This window comes from Meleagris gallopavo, chromosome 3, assembly GCF_905368555.1.
Source record: "Meleagris gallopavo chromosome 3, MGAL_WU_HG_1.1, whole genome shotgun sequence".
NCBI classification, from domain to species: domain Eukaryota; kingdom Metazoa; phylum Chordata; class Aves; order Galliformes; family Phasianidae; genus Meleagris; species Meleagris gallopavo.
Genome location: NC_139406.1, coordinates 76298233 through 76315483, shown reverse-complemented (window position 1 = coordinate 76315483; position 17251 = coordinate 76298233). Strand labels below are relative to the sequence as shown.

Sequence of the window (17251 nt, the reverse complement as noted above, 5' to 3'; positions counted from 1 at the left end):
GTAATTTGCAAGTGAAGTTTTCTCAGCGTCCTTATTACTAGAGTCCAAGAAACACAAGTTCCAAGTTGTTTCATAAATTCACTGTGATTTTTTTAATAGTGAATAATCAGAAAATAATCTCAAATTGGGAGAAGTTCACTTCTCCAAGTGTTCACAAAGAACTCTTGAGAAAGAAGTGATATTTTATTTTAAATAATATCTACTTTTCCTGATCAACATAAAAGAACAAGAATTATTACTCAGAATAATTGATACTTGAAGATTTGTGGTGAAAATCTATCTGGGCAATTAAAATTTTTAGTGAAAATGAAAAAATCCTGATTAGACTAAGATGCTTACCTCTTGGCATAGGGTCAAATAAACACTTATAATTAGGAAAAGCATGCAGGAATACCCTCTCATCTTTATTTTCAATGTAAACTTAATAAAAATAAATAATGAGATAAATCAGTTGTACATAGAAAACTAGTATTACAGTAAGTAAAAGATAATCTCTAAAGGATACAGTTACAGAATCAAGGAACACATTTTAAGGCCATGAAGGTATTGGCAGCCCTTCAGTGTATAAAGTGTCCTGATGGCATCCACAGTACAAGTCTTCTTGTAACAGCAGTACTATCACATTAGCACCACATTGTTCTGATTTAGTGTGTTGTTTTACACAGAAACCTTGACACTGGACTAATCTGATTAGTGCACTGTACTTTTTAGTGGTTTGGCTTTACTTTATTTTGACAGGTTATAATGGAAACTGCAATTTTCCTTCTAGGAGCTAATCTGTTCCTATCTTTTCGACAAAATCTGTGATTCTGAGAACTCATTCTAACCATAACAATATTTTGAAAGTGTTTATGAACTAAAGAAGTACAAACAAAAAGTTTAGAAGCATTTTTAAGAATGTGACCCTGTGAAGACTGGCATCATTAATTTTAATCAGTGTTCATGTTTGAATCCTAGTCATATACATTAAGAATACCAAGTCAAGGAAGGAGATTACACTGATGTACATTTTTATTTACATTTATTTGTATATATATGTATGTTTGTGTGTTATGTGTATATATAAAAATGTATTACATATAAACATATAAAACATTAAAAACAAAACAAAAAAACTATTAAATACAACTGTTGGAGCATTTACATGAGAAACAGAAGACTTGGACTCATTCGGATTGGCTGTGTGGAAGATAAAAGCAATCCTTGATGCCCACATTTCTCTTGAGTCCCACACTTCAATTCCTGTTCTAAGGAGAATTTCACATTTGTGAATTAAAGAAGTAAAAGTAAAAGCAAGCTGTGTAGCCTTCTGCTACAGTACTCTTCTGCTGTTTGGATACAGATTCCTCAGGCTGAGGAAAAACTACAGCTTTTCAGTCCCATTTCCTATGAAATGTTGAAACAATGACTAAAAAGGAGGACATCCATCAGCATTCTGAATCTGCTCTGGGTGCAGAACTTTGTTCTTCACTACAGCCTACTTATGTACATGAACTCTGACTTCACATGTAAAAAGCACCACGAGGTAATCATAGTTCCTATGGAGAGGGAGTATGTGCCAGCATAGGCTTCTTTAGAGACCTTCGGATGCAAGCAGCTCTAGCAGGAGAACTACCTAAAGAGCATTCAGAGGAACATATAGTTTTAAAACAGGACCAAATACAGTTTAAGCATTTGACAAAAATACCCCTACGTGTGTCCAAGTGTACACAAAGACTAGTGATCATGCAGAGGTATAGACTTGGAGCAGAGTGAGTCTGGGGAACTAGAGGCCTGTCAGCCTGACCTCAGTACCGGGGAAAATTATGGAGCAAATTATCTTGGGTGAGATCACAGAGCATGTGTGTGGCATCAAGGGGATCAGGCCCAGCCAGCACAGGTTCATGAAAGGCAGATCATGCATGACCAACCTCATCTCCTTCTACGACTGGGTGACCAGACTGGTAGATGAGGAAAGGCTGTTGATGAAGTCTACCTAGACTTCAGCAAAGTCTTTGATCCAGTTTCTCACAATATTCTCCTGGGGAAACTGGCTCCCCATGCCTTGGACAGGTTTAACCTTCCTCAGGTAAGGAACTGGCTAGAGGGCAGTGCCAAGCAGGTAATAGTTAATGAATTTAAACCCAGCTGGCGACAAGTTGCAAGTGGTGTCCCCCAGGGGTCAGTACTGGGGCCATCTTGTTTAATATCTTTATTGATGGACCTAGATGAGGAGATTGAGTGTACCTTCAGTAAGTTTGCAGACAACACCAAGTTGGGAGGAAGCATCAAACTGCCTGAGGGTAGGATGGCCCTTCAGAGGGATGTAGATAAGCTGAATCACTAGGCTGAGGTGAATGGGATGAGGTTCAACAAGGCCAAGTGCTGAGTCCTGCACTTGGGCCACAATAACGTCATGCAGTGCTATAGGTTTGGGTCAGAGTGGCTGGATGACTGTGAAGATGAAAGGAACCTGGGGGCGTTGAGCCAGGAAGATGATCAGGGGACTGGAGCACCTCCCCTCTGAAGACAGGCTGAAGGAGCTGGGCTTGTTCAGCCTGGAGAAAAGAAGGCTGTGGGGTGACCTCATTGCAGCCTTTCAGTACCTAAAGGGAGCCTATAAACAGGAGGGGAATCAACTCTTTGAAAGAATTGATAACTGCACAACAAGGGGAAATGGTTTTAAGTTGAGGTAGGGAAAATTTAGGTTGGATGTCAGGGGGAAGTTCTTTACTATGAGAGTGGTGAGGTGCTGGAACAGGCTGCCCAGAGATGTTGTGGATGCCCCATCCCTGGAGGTGTTCAAGGCCAGACTGGATGGAGCCCTGGGCAGCCTGGTCTAGTATTAAAGGGGAGGTTGGTGGCCCTGCATGTGACAGAGGGGTTGGAGATTCATGATCCTTGAGGTCCCTTCCAATCCTGGCCATTCTGTGATTCTGTGATTCTGTGTTTGTTGATGCTCGACTGAACATGAGCCGACAGTGTGCCCAGGTGGCCAAGAGGGCCAACAGCATCCTGGCCTACATTAGAAATAGTGCGGCCAGCAGGAGCAGGGAGCTAATCATCCCTCTGTACTCAGCACTGGTGAGGCCGCACCTCAAGTACTGTGTTCAGTTTTGGGCCCCTCATACAAGAAAGACAGAGAGCCCCTGGAACGTGTCCAGAGATGGGCAATGAAACTGGTGAGGGATCTGGAGCACAAATTTTACGAGGAGTGGCTGAGGGAGCTCGGATTGTTAAGTCTGGAGAAGGGAAGGATGAGGGGAGCCTCGTTGCACTCTACAACTTCCTGAGGGGAGGTTGTGATGAGGAGGTATTTATCCTCTTCTCCCAGGCAACAATCATGACCTGAGGAAATGGCCACAAGTCGTGCCAGAGGATGTTTAGATCAGACATAAGGAAAAACATTTATCTCACAGTGGTCAGGCACTGGAGTGGCCTGCCCAGGGAGGTGGTGGAGTCATCGTCCCTGGCAGTGTTCAAGAGCTGTCGGATGAGGAACTATGAGATATGGTTTAGTGCTTGTGGTAGCAAGAATAATGTGTGGACAATTTGGGGTTATTGGTTGATGAAAGACTCAACATGAGCCTGCAGTGTGTGCTTGCAGCCCAGAAGGCCAACCATATCCTGGTTTGTATCAAGAGAAGTGTGACCAGCAGGTCAAGGGAGGTGATTCTGTCCCTCTACTCTCATCTCGTGAAGACCCCAACTGAGCACTGCATCCATTTCTGGGGCCCCCAACAAAAAGAGAACATGGAGCTGTTGGAGCGGGTCCAGAGGAGTGCCACAAAGATTACCAGAGGGCTAGAGCACCTCCCGTACAGGGACAGACTCAGAAATATGGGTCTCTTTGACCCTTCAGCCTCAAGAAGAGAAAGCTCTGGAGGGGTTATATAGTGGCCTTCCAGTATCAGAAAGGGGCCTATGGGAAAACTGAAGAGGGACTTTTTGTAAGGTCAGATAGTGACAGGACAAGGGCAAAGGGCGTTAAAATGGAAGAGGGTAGATTTAGACAAGATATTAGGATTAAAATTCTTTACTTTGAGTGTGGTGAGACACTGGAATAGGTTGTCCCTTACCTGGAACCATTCAAGGATATGCTGGATGGGGCTTTGAGCAAGCTTGTCGTGGGGGAGGTATCCATACAGTGGGTTGGAACTAGATGATCTTAAAGGTGCCTTCCAACACAAACCATTCTGTGTTTCTACGATTCTATGATTTTTGTCACTTTTTTTTATAAATGATGACCAATCTCATATCTCCTCCATCCTATTTCAATACGTTCTATTTGTGTGGCTCTTATTCAGCTGTGTCATTTAATTCAAAAAATGAATAGTTCATATGGTGCCATTTTGTTACATCTAAGTAGCAATCATTTTGTTCAGAATATAGTTGGATACTGCATACACAATTATTTCCAATTAGATCCAGAATTACTTAGTTTTGCAAGTATTAAAATAGACTGTTAAAAGCCAGCCATAAACCCTGAGTTGTTTTTGTTTTTTTAACAACATCAAAGTTTTTATCAGCACTGGTGATTTTTGCACTATGCTTCAGATTTAATTCCCTGATGTCACAAAATTCAAATGGGTAAGTGCTTTTCTTTTCTGGAGACAGAATATGCCACTAGTGATTGTAGAAAATAGGCATTTGATTAATGCTGTCCTACATAAAAACTGATATTCTAAAACTTCTGATTTGATTCAAACTGATTATGAGACTTAGCACCAATATTTAATTTTTCTGGGGAAATATTTAGATCATATAATGCTAGTATGGATTAGTTACCCATTCTAATACCTAAGTTTGTCATACAGTAAAGAGAAATCCTTGATTCTGTGCTCTGTTTCACTTGCCCAAGAGATCTATCATTTTCCATTGACCATACAGAGAGATTAGGCTTTTAACGGATATGTTTTAAAGAAAACAGCATGAGGACCTGCTTCTATAACAGCTCATGTATTTTCTGTTGGTGTTTGATACTTGTATTCATACCTCAGTGTAGCTCTGAGTGCTCATTTAATATGCTAGATATGTAATAATCTGATAAGGCAGACATTTTTTAAATTCCTGACCTAGCAGAGAATCTTCAAATATCAAATACGTTGCTGAGCACTTCAGTATTGCATTATGATATCTACATAAACAAACAAAGCTGACTAGATTTGAAGCTGTCTGTTCCACTGAGCAAAATGACACCCAGCTATCTCAGTCAACAAGTTTAAACACTTCTTCTTTGAAGAGCATCTACATCTCACGTAGATCTCTGGGGAATTGTATCATTTAGCCAGAGAAGACTCCACTCAAAACAAATCTGGGTTCCTTTCTCCAAAGAACAAGATGTCACTGGATAAAGAATCATACACTCAAAATACCATCCACCTCAAAATAACAAATGTTACAGAATAATCTCTCCTCAATACTGAAAGAAAGCACAATGCTTACATCCTACCCATTGCACTGTGCCTATGTTAGGAGCTGTGGAAGTCCCATCTGCCTGCTCAGAATTTCATGCAGTTTGAAATTTCAATCTTTAGACTTGGCTTAATCTCCTCCAACATTAAGGTGTTCTGCAGGAATTGAAAGCGATCAAAATCACTTCAACAGGGACAAAGATCTGAATAGATTAAAATTCAAAAAATCATTAGAAAAGACAATCAAGTAGAGGTACTACTAGAGATAACATATAGATGTGAGTGACTAGAAGAAAATGAATAGTTAATGAATATTTACTAATTTTCCTACTAGGAGAATAAAGAAGAAACAAAACAGCTTATTCAGAAGTTAGGTTTAAGAGCAAAGAGAAGATACACTTGCATTAAATTGCCTGCTTCCATTCTGAAGGCCATTGCTACAAGGTGTACTGGATGCCAAAAGCATAAACAGTTAAAAAAGTTATTATGTACAATCATAAAAAAGTTCACAGAGTGTTATTTAAAGTATATGAAAGGTTATGACCTTTGGCTCAGAATTTCCCCAACTCACAGGTTGCCAGTTGCTGGGAGTTTATGCCATGGGAACTATCATGTTATAAGCTCTCTATTTTAATTCGCTTTTGTGAAACATCTGCTACTGGCATTGTCAGAGACAGGATCTTGGGCTAGAAGAATCTGTGGTTTGGATCCATGACAACCACCGTTATGAGAGTCCAAACAATAAGAGAAATAATTTTCCCAGCTATACTTACTCTATTTTACCTGGATGGTATTCCATGCCAAATGGTAAAACATTAGTCACTGTTACAAGACACTTTAAAAGGAGGCGGAGTAGACTAACATAGCAGCCTTATCTATAACTTTTTTTGCCTCAGTTGTTCTAGTTAGATATTAATGTTTCATATGAAGTAGTAGTACTTTCGATATTATTTTACATTAGGTCTGTCTTCATGTTATATTTGTGTTGTCACTATTGATTTATGTGCCTTTAATATATTGGCTTAAATTCCTTGTAAAGCAAATCAAGTCTTTTATGTAGTTCAAAATGTATCCTTTTAGTGTCTTTGAATTTAATTTAATGATTTAATCATTTTATTCACCGTTAAATCATAGTATTTACCCTAAGAGTTGTCTTGTATGCAAATACACCTCTGTATTTCAAGAGGAAAAATACTTCTTGATACTTTAGTCATCTTAAAGATAATTTTATTTTTTTTTCATTAAATCGTATTTATAAAAACTAACTACTTTGTCTTAGTATAAAATTCAGGACCCTGAAAAGGCACTTGTATGTATTTCTGTAGGTACAGGCTCAAAGTGTATTCTCATCCAAGAAAATGAAACACTTTGTTTCTCCATAATGCAGCACATACTTTCCAGTGAAACTGACTCATATGATGCTAAGAATCTCTCTTCAATACTGCTCTGCAGGGTAGCAAATGCAGGCACACATGCACACACTTAAAGGACAGTACATACATTATTTCTAGCTATAAATAATAAGTTCAAAAATTAAGTTCAACCAAGCACAGCAGAAAATAAAGAAAATAGGAAGGCTGTTCCAAAAGTAATACCTTCTTTTTTATTGTGGTGAGCCACAAAGTCAGCGGTGGATGCTGGTGGTATGGCAGAGGTTGAATCTTGCCAGTATTCCATTACATGTTGTTGCCACTGGACAGATGGCTGCACAGAGACAATCTGACAAATGACATTTGACACAGAAGTGTACATGAAGAAAAGGCATGAAATTGAATTCCTCCATGTGGAAAAAAATGGCACCTTTTGATATTCGTTGACATTTGCTGAACCTTTATGGAGACCAAACAGTGGATACATGGTGGTGGGTGGTTCATTTCAGCAGCGGTGACTGCAACAGTGAGCTATCTCCATCGGTGCGGATTTTCATGAGCCCATAATGTAGACTCTTGCTAACTAACAGTGAAATTGCAGTGATAATGGTGCTGACTATGTTTTAAAATAGTGTTTTGTAGTTGTGCTGTTGTGCTCTTTGTATCTGTTGTAGATTCCATGGAAATAGAAAGGAGGCATTACATTCAGAGCAACCTAAAACGTAGATGTGTTACAGACAATAAAGATAAATGTTCAGGATTCCCTAGAAAAATACATGACAAATAAATACTGTATGAGAATAGAGGAAACAAGATAACTGTAAGTTACTTTGAGGAAATACACATCAGTGAATCTGACAAGTTTTCATGTCATCCAAGCCAAGCTACTCCTGGTGAAAAGGAACAGGAAAACTGTGTTGCCTCTGCTTAACAAGTCCACTCTTACAGATAAATTTTACTTGACATTCTAGCTAAAAAATATTACTTCTTAAGCAAAAGCAACGGAAAATTAGCTTTTATTTCAATATATCTCAAGTTTTTTCCCATCTGGCCTGAACTGCAATATTTAGTCAATGCTGTTTTCTTCTCCATTGTTTTTGTTAACTCTGCTTGGCCTAATCAGAGGCCTCAGATCATGAGCACTGGCTATTTAGGCCTATAAAGAATTTGAGCAATGTAACAACTATACTTTTGGTGATGAACAGCTATAGTGAAACAAAAGACATTGTGAGCATGTTCATTGTACTAGCAAAAAGTATGGACAACTCTTCTGCCTTAACCAACAACAAACTTTTTACTGTATAAGATTTGACTTGTATTTTAACTGGGCTGGAGGTAAGAGAACAGAGAAGATTATATGTTGGATTATTTTCTGGAGCATTGAAATGCTTGGCTTAACTAATGCTATATGTAAGAAAACAGCATAAAAGAAATGATGCAAAAGCATTACTGTGGTTGTATGTATCAGTTAAAGAAAAAGGTTAACAAACTTACAGTGTGCTTTTTTATTGATTATCTTTTCTATGTATCTATCTCATTTTATGCTGCATAATACTGGTAAAAATGTATCATGAAAATATTCAAATACGACTCGTGCTTTTCTTCTTTTTATCCTTGGAGTTAATGTGTCTTATCACCTTTCCATTAAGGTTGCTAGTAAACAGTTAGTGTGCCTATCTGTAGAATAACACAGGACTAAAGAACAGGTACCAGTCAGTGAGAGCGGATCCAAAGACCATCTTCACTGGAAATATTAAATGTTTTTCTCTAGTTTCATATGTGTGTGAGATTCCAAACCTCAACAACCAAATGGAGATGTAGGGACCCCACACCTACTTGGACTCAGTGCCACCACCTCCATCACCTTTGAGGTGCCTACATTTAAAACCACTTAGGTCTTTAATTTTTAAACATTTACTTTCATTTGTTTCCCATCATGATCCAGTTAGTCTGGGAAGTAGTGCCATATTAAAACATCTGGGATTCATCTCATGTATTCTTTTTAACACAGGTTCAGTGTGATCAATCCCAGATGCTCAACAGCATATATAAAATGTTCATAGTTTTTGACCAAAGTCAGATTCAGCTTCCTATACCTTAAAAGTGGAAGTTCCTTAAATAGATATGAGTTCAATTTAAGTGACTTCTTATTTAAACAAAACAAAAGCAGAAAGAATAAATAAATAAATAAATAAATTAGAAATTAATCCTATCTTTTTTAAACAAGAATTCAGCTAGAAAAGTTAAGTTAGTTTATACACTGTTTTAGACAGAATTTCAATGTTATCAGTCACTAAATTTCCCCAAGACTTCTTATCATGAGTCTCTTATTTCAGTGATTTACACTTTGGGCCACCGGGCATCTGGTGCAAACTGAGAATAGTTAAGATTTGGGGGCAATGCAGTTGAGTCTTTCCTGAGAAATAAGACTGGGTAGGAAGGGAGATACTGGCTTGCCCAGAGGAAAAAAAAAAAATATCTAGAAAACAGTTGCTAGAAAGTCTCTCAGACTAAATACAGTGAAAGAGGACTTTGAGGTTAGATGGAGGGAGATAAAATACAGAGTGCCATTAGAAAAGGGCCTTTTGCCATTACTTTGAAGTCTTAGCCTAACTTTACAGACACCTCGCTACTACTGCCTGAGGAGAATTTCTACACTCCTCCTTAGTATACATATGTAAGACACTACCCAAGAAATGTCAATACAACATGTCTGCTGAAACTGATGGGCACAGAATTGTAATGGGAATGTTCCAATTTCCAGTGATTTTAGTAGATGTTTAATTGACATTCCTTCATTCCTGCAGTAAAGTTCCGGTTTGCATAAAAGTAGGATGATTACATGAACCCTCAGATGTCTTAGGAACATTAATTTAGGCAACTCAATTGAGTTAAGTGCAGTTATAGCTTGGAGCCCATAAGGCTTTGGCATCAAATCTGAGACTGCCATGTATTTATAGGCACACAGTCATATAATATCTAACTGATGTACTTCCTACACTGTTCTCAAAATAAAACATTAAAGGAATTCAGAGCAGAAACAAAAGCATCAAAAGAAAAAAAATCTAACTTATCCAAAGTAGGTGTCTTTTTTTGACAAATGCAATAGTTTCAATGTCTATTATCTAGTGTTTTTCAAAGGTTAGAACTGAACAAACATATTCACTTAATCCAAGGGTAATTCTCATTTTCTAATGGTATCAGTGTCTCATTTCTAGTCCCGTTAAACCTGTCACTGACTCAACAGCCTTTATCATATTTTCATGACATGGGAGAAGGTTGACATTCAGAGGGGGGAAAAAAAAAAAAGAAGAAGCATTCCTATGGGATCTGAGGTGAATATTTTTTTATTTCGGTTTATTTTGTTTCTATTGACAATTTTCTTGCCTCCTTGAATGTTTGAAATGTCAATGGCAGTCTCAATAAAATTAAGTTGAAGAGAAAATATTACTTATGCAAAGTTGTCTGATAAGCACAATTTATCACCACCTGCAGCTGTTTATGGGGTTGTTTATCAGGCTAACTAATCAATCATATTTATCAGTTACCTTGCCTAACACCAGCATTCCAACAGAATCTGCTTATAATTGGAGTGTCACAAGACCTCTTATTTCAGCTGTCTGAGCACACTGAATAGCTTTTGGAGATCATCAAAATATGTAGGACGAATAATGCTAAGCAAATACCCATGTTATCTAAGAATTCATGACAGTTCTGTGAAATTTCCAGTGACTGGAAAAGGGGAAATATGACCCCCATTTTTTATAAAAGAGGGAAAAAGGAAGACTCAGGAAACTACAGGCCAGTCAGTCTAAACTCCGTCACCAGGAAGAATATGGAGGAGATCGTACAGGAAACTATACTAAGGTACATGGAAAATAGAGAGGTGGTTAGTGACAGCCAACAAGGCTTCTCCGAGGACAAATTATGTCTGACAAATTTTCTGTCCTTCTACAACAAAGCTGGTAAAGGAGAAGTGGCTAATGTCACCTCATTGGACTTGTGCAAAGCATTTGACAGTGTCCCATATAACATCTTCATCTCTAAATTGGAGATACATGGATTTGATGGATGGATCATTCAGGGGATAAGGAATTGGCTGGATGGTCGTACTGAAAGAGTTGTGGTCAAATGCAAGATGTCTAGGCAGAGATCAGTGATGAGTGTCAATTGTCAGGGGTCTCTACTGGAACTAGTATTATTTAACAAGAAACTGAGTGCAACCTCGGCCTATTAAAGGATAACACTAAACTGAGTGATGCAGTTGACATGCTGGAGAGAAAAGATGCCATACAGAGGGACTTTAACAGGCTTTAGAAGTAGGCTCATGAAAAAAGGCCTTACACCTGAGCTGGGGCAATGCCAAACATAAATATAGGCTGTGATAAGTGGCTTGAGAAGATCCTTATGGAGAAGGACTTGGGTGTACTGGTGAACAAAAGATTGATTATGAGTCAGTAAAGTGCACCTTGCAGCCCAGAAGTCCAATTATGTACTGGGGTGCGTCAGAAGAAGTGCACATAGCAGGTTAAAGAAGGTAATTCTCTCCTTCTACTCTGTTCTCTTGCGATCCCTATGGGGAGTATTGCATACAGCTCTGGGGACCCCAGCATAAAATATACATGGGCCTGCTAGAATTGACCTAGACAAGATCCACAATGATAATCAGAGCGTTGGAGTTCCCTTTCTATGTATATGAAGACAGACTGAGAGAGTTGAGATTGTTCAGCCCAGAGAAGAGAAGGATCCAGGGTCACTTTGTTGCAGCCTTCTAGTTTCAAACTAAAGAAGGTGGAGATTTGATATTAGGAAGAAATTGTTACTCAGACTGTTGTGAAGTACTGGATCCAGTTACACAGAGAAGCTGTATATTCTCCATCCCTGGAGGCATTCAAGGTTGGGTTGCATGGGGCTTTGTGCAAACTGGCCTAGTGGGAGGTGTCCCCACCCACGACAGAGTGGTTGGAATGAGATGATTTTTAAGGTCTCTTTCAACTGAACCATATGATTCTACAGGTAGTAAGTCTACTGGAACAAAGTTGGGAAAGTATCCTTCAAGCAATTTTGAATGATCTAGCTTAACCGTTTCTGAATGATCTTCCTTAACCCTTTCTCTCTTGGCTGTAAAAGTTGTTCTGATGGTTTTGTTTTATTTTGTTTTGATGAGGCAGAAAACACATGCATGCATTGAATTGTTTGTTATATTTTTTATTAACAATTTATTTGTATTTAATGTCTTTTTTTTTTTTTTTTTTAAACAATGCTTAAATGGTAGAATGCACCTAATATAAGGCACTTAGAAAAGTCTTTCAGTAGGCCTACTTTCCTTGAACTGTCTTTGGACACTGAAAGATGTCAATCTTCTTTCCAGAAAGGTTTATTAAATGGCTAATCGTGTTATGAACAATTCGTGGGGCATTGTCTATTTATGCTATGATATAATCTAAGAGCTTGTCTATTTGACAGAAATCCTGTGCCCAATTCTTTGCAAAGTATACAATTACATTTGCTCTCATTATTCATTCAAAAGAAGACCAAGAAAGTAAGCAACGTAACATTGATATTTGATATATTACTAAAATAATATCTTACTCAAATGTTCTATGAAAATAAAAGTCCACAATGTTTGTAAGCATATTCTCTACTATAATCTAAAAAATTTTGACTAATAAAATTTCCATGAATTATAATATATTTGTGCTAAACAAGTTTGACTACTACAGACTTGTAATTCAATTATATCTTAACATCTCTAGAGGCGATTTATCTTCTGCCCAACCTCAGCTGTCTAGCACTGATCTAAAAAAGGATGCATCCTTCGCATTAAAAAATACCTTTTTGTGGGGCAGAGATCATTTATGTGGTGGACTGTTTTCTCAGATGTTCAGATTGCCAGAAAGAAAAAAAAAATAAATTCGTGTGCAGGAGAGATACAAAGCTTTTTAAGAAGACATTCACTCTTAAAATTGAGAAATGACACTGGGGAAAAAGGAAACTGAATTGAGGCAAGACAGAGTTCCAGACAAACAACAGTAGTTTTTAATAAAAAGAAAGAGATTTTATGGCCAATTGAAAAAAACATTGAAAACAAAGGACAACTGATCTCACCTAAAAGGGGAGAATAGAACACTGAAGTGATGAAAAAGAGAAATATTAAAGATTGATAGCACAGGGTGGGGGCAGAATACAGAAGTAATAAAAAGCAAGATAAGAGGAAAAAATGCCTATGGTAATGAAAAAAGCTAGTGACATTGGTTTGACCCTCTGAACATGTCAAACACTTGAAAATATTTTAGATTATTTTAAGGTTCTGGAAAATAAATAAGGAAAAAAAGAATAAATAAAAAGACCAAATTATCTTTGAAAGTTTGCATCAATAAAACATAGTTTGCCACATCAAATCTTAGCATCCATCTCCTGACAAATATGTTATAGAAAGGGTAAAAGAAAGAAGTAAAGATTGTTTTGATTCTTTAAGTCCAGACCTCTCTCTTCTTAATTTGATCCGATTGATTAAGACATCAAAAAGTTAAGTAATGAAACAACAAAACAGTACATCTAGTTCATGAAGAATTGCATCCACTGACCTACTGACACATTGTATTAAATGGCAACAAGGGAGTTGGATGTGCTAAATACAGTATGCAAACCTCTCCCACTGACATTCTCTAGCAATTTTCCCTTAAGCTGCTATTACTTTCTACCCATGGAAAAAGGATAATGGGCAACTGCTCTGCTCAAGTTTGACAATTCCTGGGTTACCTGTATACTCTAATACTAACATCTTTTGAACTCTGCATCCTAGAATGTGTCAGACCATAAAGATTCAGTAATCTGATAAAGTTGGCAGCCACATTTTTTCAGGCTTCCTACATCAAAGACACAGAATAACATTTTGAGTTATTTTAATGTCTGCTGAATAGAACATTTTGAATCTCCAGCTGAAAATAAATGTTTTGTGTCACAAGTCTGGGTCTAATCTATCCTAAGCCTTTTTGGCTGTCACCAAGTCACTTTTTCATAGAACAGAAGATGGATATAAAATAAATATCACATTCCAGCATGAAAAACAGTTACCAAGAGGCTGATTTTGCTTCCATTTGCACTGGAGAGAATTCATGCTTTATCTCAGTGAGCTCTTTTTAATCTAAGCAAAACCATACCAGGCAGAAAGAGCCACACCTCCTTTCCATTGCAAACTCAGTTCTTAGGGCCCAGCTTGCTCTTTTCATCTACCTGTGAGAATAAAGACTAGACTGAACAGACATGGAACACTTTTTACTTAAAACTGACTGTTTCTAAGTCAGAAGTTATTTGCATTTATATCAAATATCAATTTTTAGACTATGGAGACAGTAGGTATCTAACACATAGTTTAGACTTACATTTTTCTGATGGAATTAATTATCCTTTGGAGATACTTAATGTGGAAGAATTATAAATCAAACATTTACATGGCAGAATTAGAATACTGCCAAGGTCATTGTCTTCATACACTGTCAGTTATTCTATCAAGAGTTTCTAGTGTCAATGATGAAAAGGTATTCACTGCAGAAAAGCGAAGAAAAAAATGGAGAGAAGAAAAGGACAATGCTTTTCAATGTGCACTACAACTGATCTAATTATAAGGTGGATTTGATCTCAGTGTAATCCCAACTTTGAGCAACAAGTTGAACTAGATTACTTCAGGAGGATTCTTCTCATTTAAATCATTCTACGCTTCTACAATATGATCTTTAGAGTTTACAAATCATGATTATAGGACTGGGCTACAATTCCAGTTTTCCATATAAAGACAACATAGTTCAGACACAATTGCCAAGCACATAGAAATTAATTTCAGTTAATTTCAACATTAATAGAAATACTACAGTTGTGAATTGTTTATTGAAGCTACCTGTGAAATGTCAAAAGGTATTTGTCTAAGGAACATGATCACTAGAACTCTGCATGCTGTGAGAAAGAAATAATTAAAATGAAACTTAAACACATGGAAATAAACTCAAATAACATATGGCAATAGAAAACCAAAAAAAAAAATCCAAGAAATATAAGAAATTGGAATTTAAATGTACATATTTTATCTCACATGAAAACACTTTACTGTAAATAACAGATATTGATTTCTCTTTGCAAAACATAAATTACTTATCTTCTGCAAAAGAAAAGAGATCAACCAAGCAAGACTTTAACTGTCATTGATCTCAAATGGGAAGACCTTGATAAAGTATATCTGGAAATACGAACAACTTCCTAGAAATCAGTTCACAGATAAACATTCACTATATTCTCTAGATTAAGCAGTACTCATAAAATAAGTTAATCTCTTAAAGCTTGGAAGGATGAAAATGATAGCATGACAAGACACAGTAATTTCAAAATCTGGAAAGGGAAATGTTTCCTTTTATTCTGACTCTTTGATTATTCTGCTTCTCCTTCCCAAATACTGAGTAAAGCAGTAAGTTTGGTAGTGCAGAAAAAAAGGGGGATTTTGTGACTAATAAGCAAGTAGTAAAATAGGAGCCATACTATTTTGGGCCATGTAGAAGTCTTGTGCCCAGACATGGAATATATATTTTTCTCAGGATCTGTGGAGCAAAATGATGACTCCAGACACTTATATTTTGTGTTCCTCTTTATTTCTATCTTAGCTCCTTTAGTTAAGTGTCCAAGGCTCTCTGGTGTGAGATCTCTCTTTGAACATAAGGAAATGGACATACTTGTACAATCACTAACCCATCACTATCCACTTGCCTTAAATCAAAATTGAATTATTCTCTCTTATTTGATGTTCAAACATATAATTTGAATTCGGGCATCTTACATCCCACATCTGCCTTTGGTTATAATAGTGGTACCTCAGTGGAATACCTGAATGGTGAATGAAGTTAAATCCAGCCAGTGGCTGGTCAGTAGTTTTGGGCCCATCGCTACAAGAAGGACATTGAGCCCCTGGAGTGTGTCCAGAGAAGGACAATGAAGCTTGGAAGAGTCTTATGGAGAGTGGCTGAAAGAACTGGGATTGTTCAGTCTGGAAAAGAGGAGGCTCAGGGGAGACCTTATTGCTCTGTACAACTTCCTGAGAAGAGGGTGTAGCGAGGTAGGGCTCTGCTTCTTCTCCAAGGTAACAAGGGCCAAAGGCCACAAGTTGCCCCAGAATAGGTTCAGGTTGGATATTAGGAAAAATTATTTCTCAGAATGAATGATGAGATATTGGAATAGGCTGCTCAAGGGAGTGGTAGAGTCACCATCTCTGGAGGTGTTCAAGAAACGTGTAGATGTGGCACTGAAGGCCATGGTTTAAGTGGGCACGGTGGTGATGGGTTGACCGCTGGACTATGTGATCTTAGAGATCTTTTCCAACTTTGCTGATTCTATGATTCTATGATATGCTGTAACAGGTGCGTCAATGTGCAAACACCCAACAAGCCTAGCTCCAGGCATATCCCTATTTAAATCTAAAGACTACATATTCACTATCTTTTGTGAGTCCCTTAGAAATTAAAAATCTCTGTGTAAAAAAATCTCCATACTGCAGTCATCCTGAGAAAATAGTTATTTTGTGAAATGATTCAGTGCTTCAGCTAAAAGTATATACTAAAATTATTTACTGTGTTGTAGGTGGAGTACATAATTTGCTTAGTTAAATGCAATTATTGTTTCAAAAGAAGAACAAGGGAACTAATTTTTCTTTCTCAAAATTCTGTTTTTTCTAAAATCTACAGTAACAAATCATGTCAGAGAAATCACCTCTATTGTCACAATTGAGACTGCCACCTTTATCCACACCCCAGTTTTAGTATATAGCTTTAGTATCTCTTTGTTTTTCTCTTTAGTCTAAATACACTCATATTTATTAAGCATTTCACTAGTTGTGGTCAGGATGAACAGCTTTATGAAGAGATATGGATTTATCTCTGTCAATATCCTGAAAAACAACAAATCGCTAAGGAAACAAATTTCTAAAGAACTGATTGCTAAAGCATTTTCTCCCATTGGTTTTCCATTTTACACAGGAATAAGACACTGATCATTTCTTTCTGTGCAACTGACTAACACATTCATGAGTCTCTTCTGACTTAGTCCACATTGTGTTTCCTTCTGTCTATAACTCTGGTGAAGCTTTAATTCTGTCTATAAGCTGGTGAAGGAAATTTGGCCTTCCTGTATCACTTTATACCATACAGAAATCTTCTACAATGGAAGCAGTGGATCTAAGGAGTAAGGGGCTGCTTGGTTTTGGTCTGCACTCTGGCAGCAAATACAAATGATACTTCAACTTAACAGTAGCATCAGTGTGGTCATCCAAGTTATCTGAAACTTCATCAGACCGAGGCAGTAAGGAGGAAATGAGCTTCTCAGCCTCTTAATGATATCAAGGAGGTGGTGAGACAAATAAATAATGATCACTGTAAGTAGATCATGAATTCTGGAAAGAGAAACTGAGCAAATCTGCTTACTATGTGTTCGGCATACAACATGCTCTGC

The 17251-nt window shown here is 37.5% G+C and overlaps 1 long non-coding RNA gene across 6 annotated transcripts in view; it reads right to left on the bottom strand.

The window, feature by feature from the left end:
* Positions 1-17251, bottom strand: part of LOC146544778 (uncharacterized) — a 104281-nt gene that overhangs the window by 30030 nt on the left and 57000 nt on the right. The gene's annotated exons all lie outside the window — the stretch shown is intronic.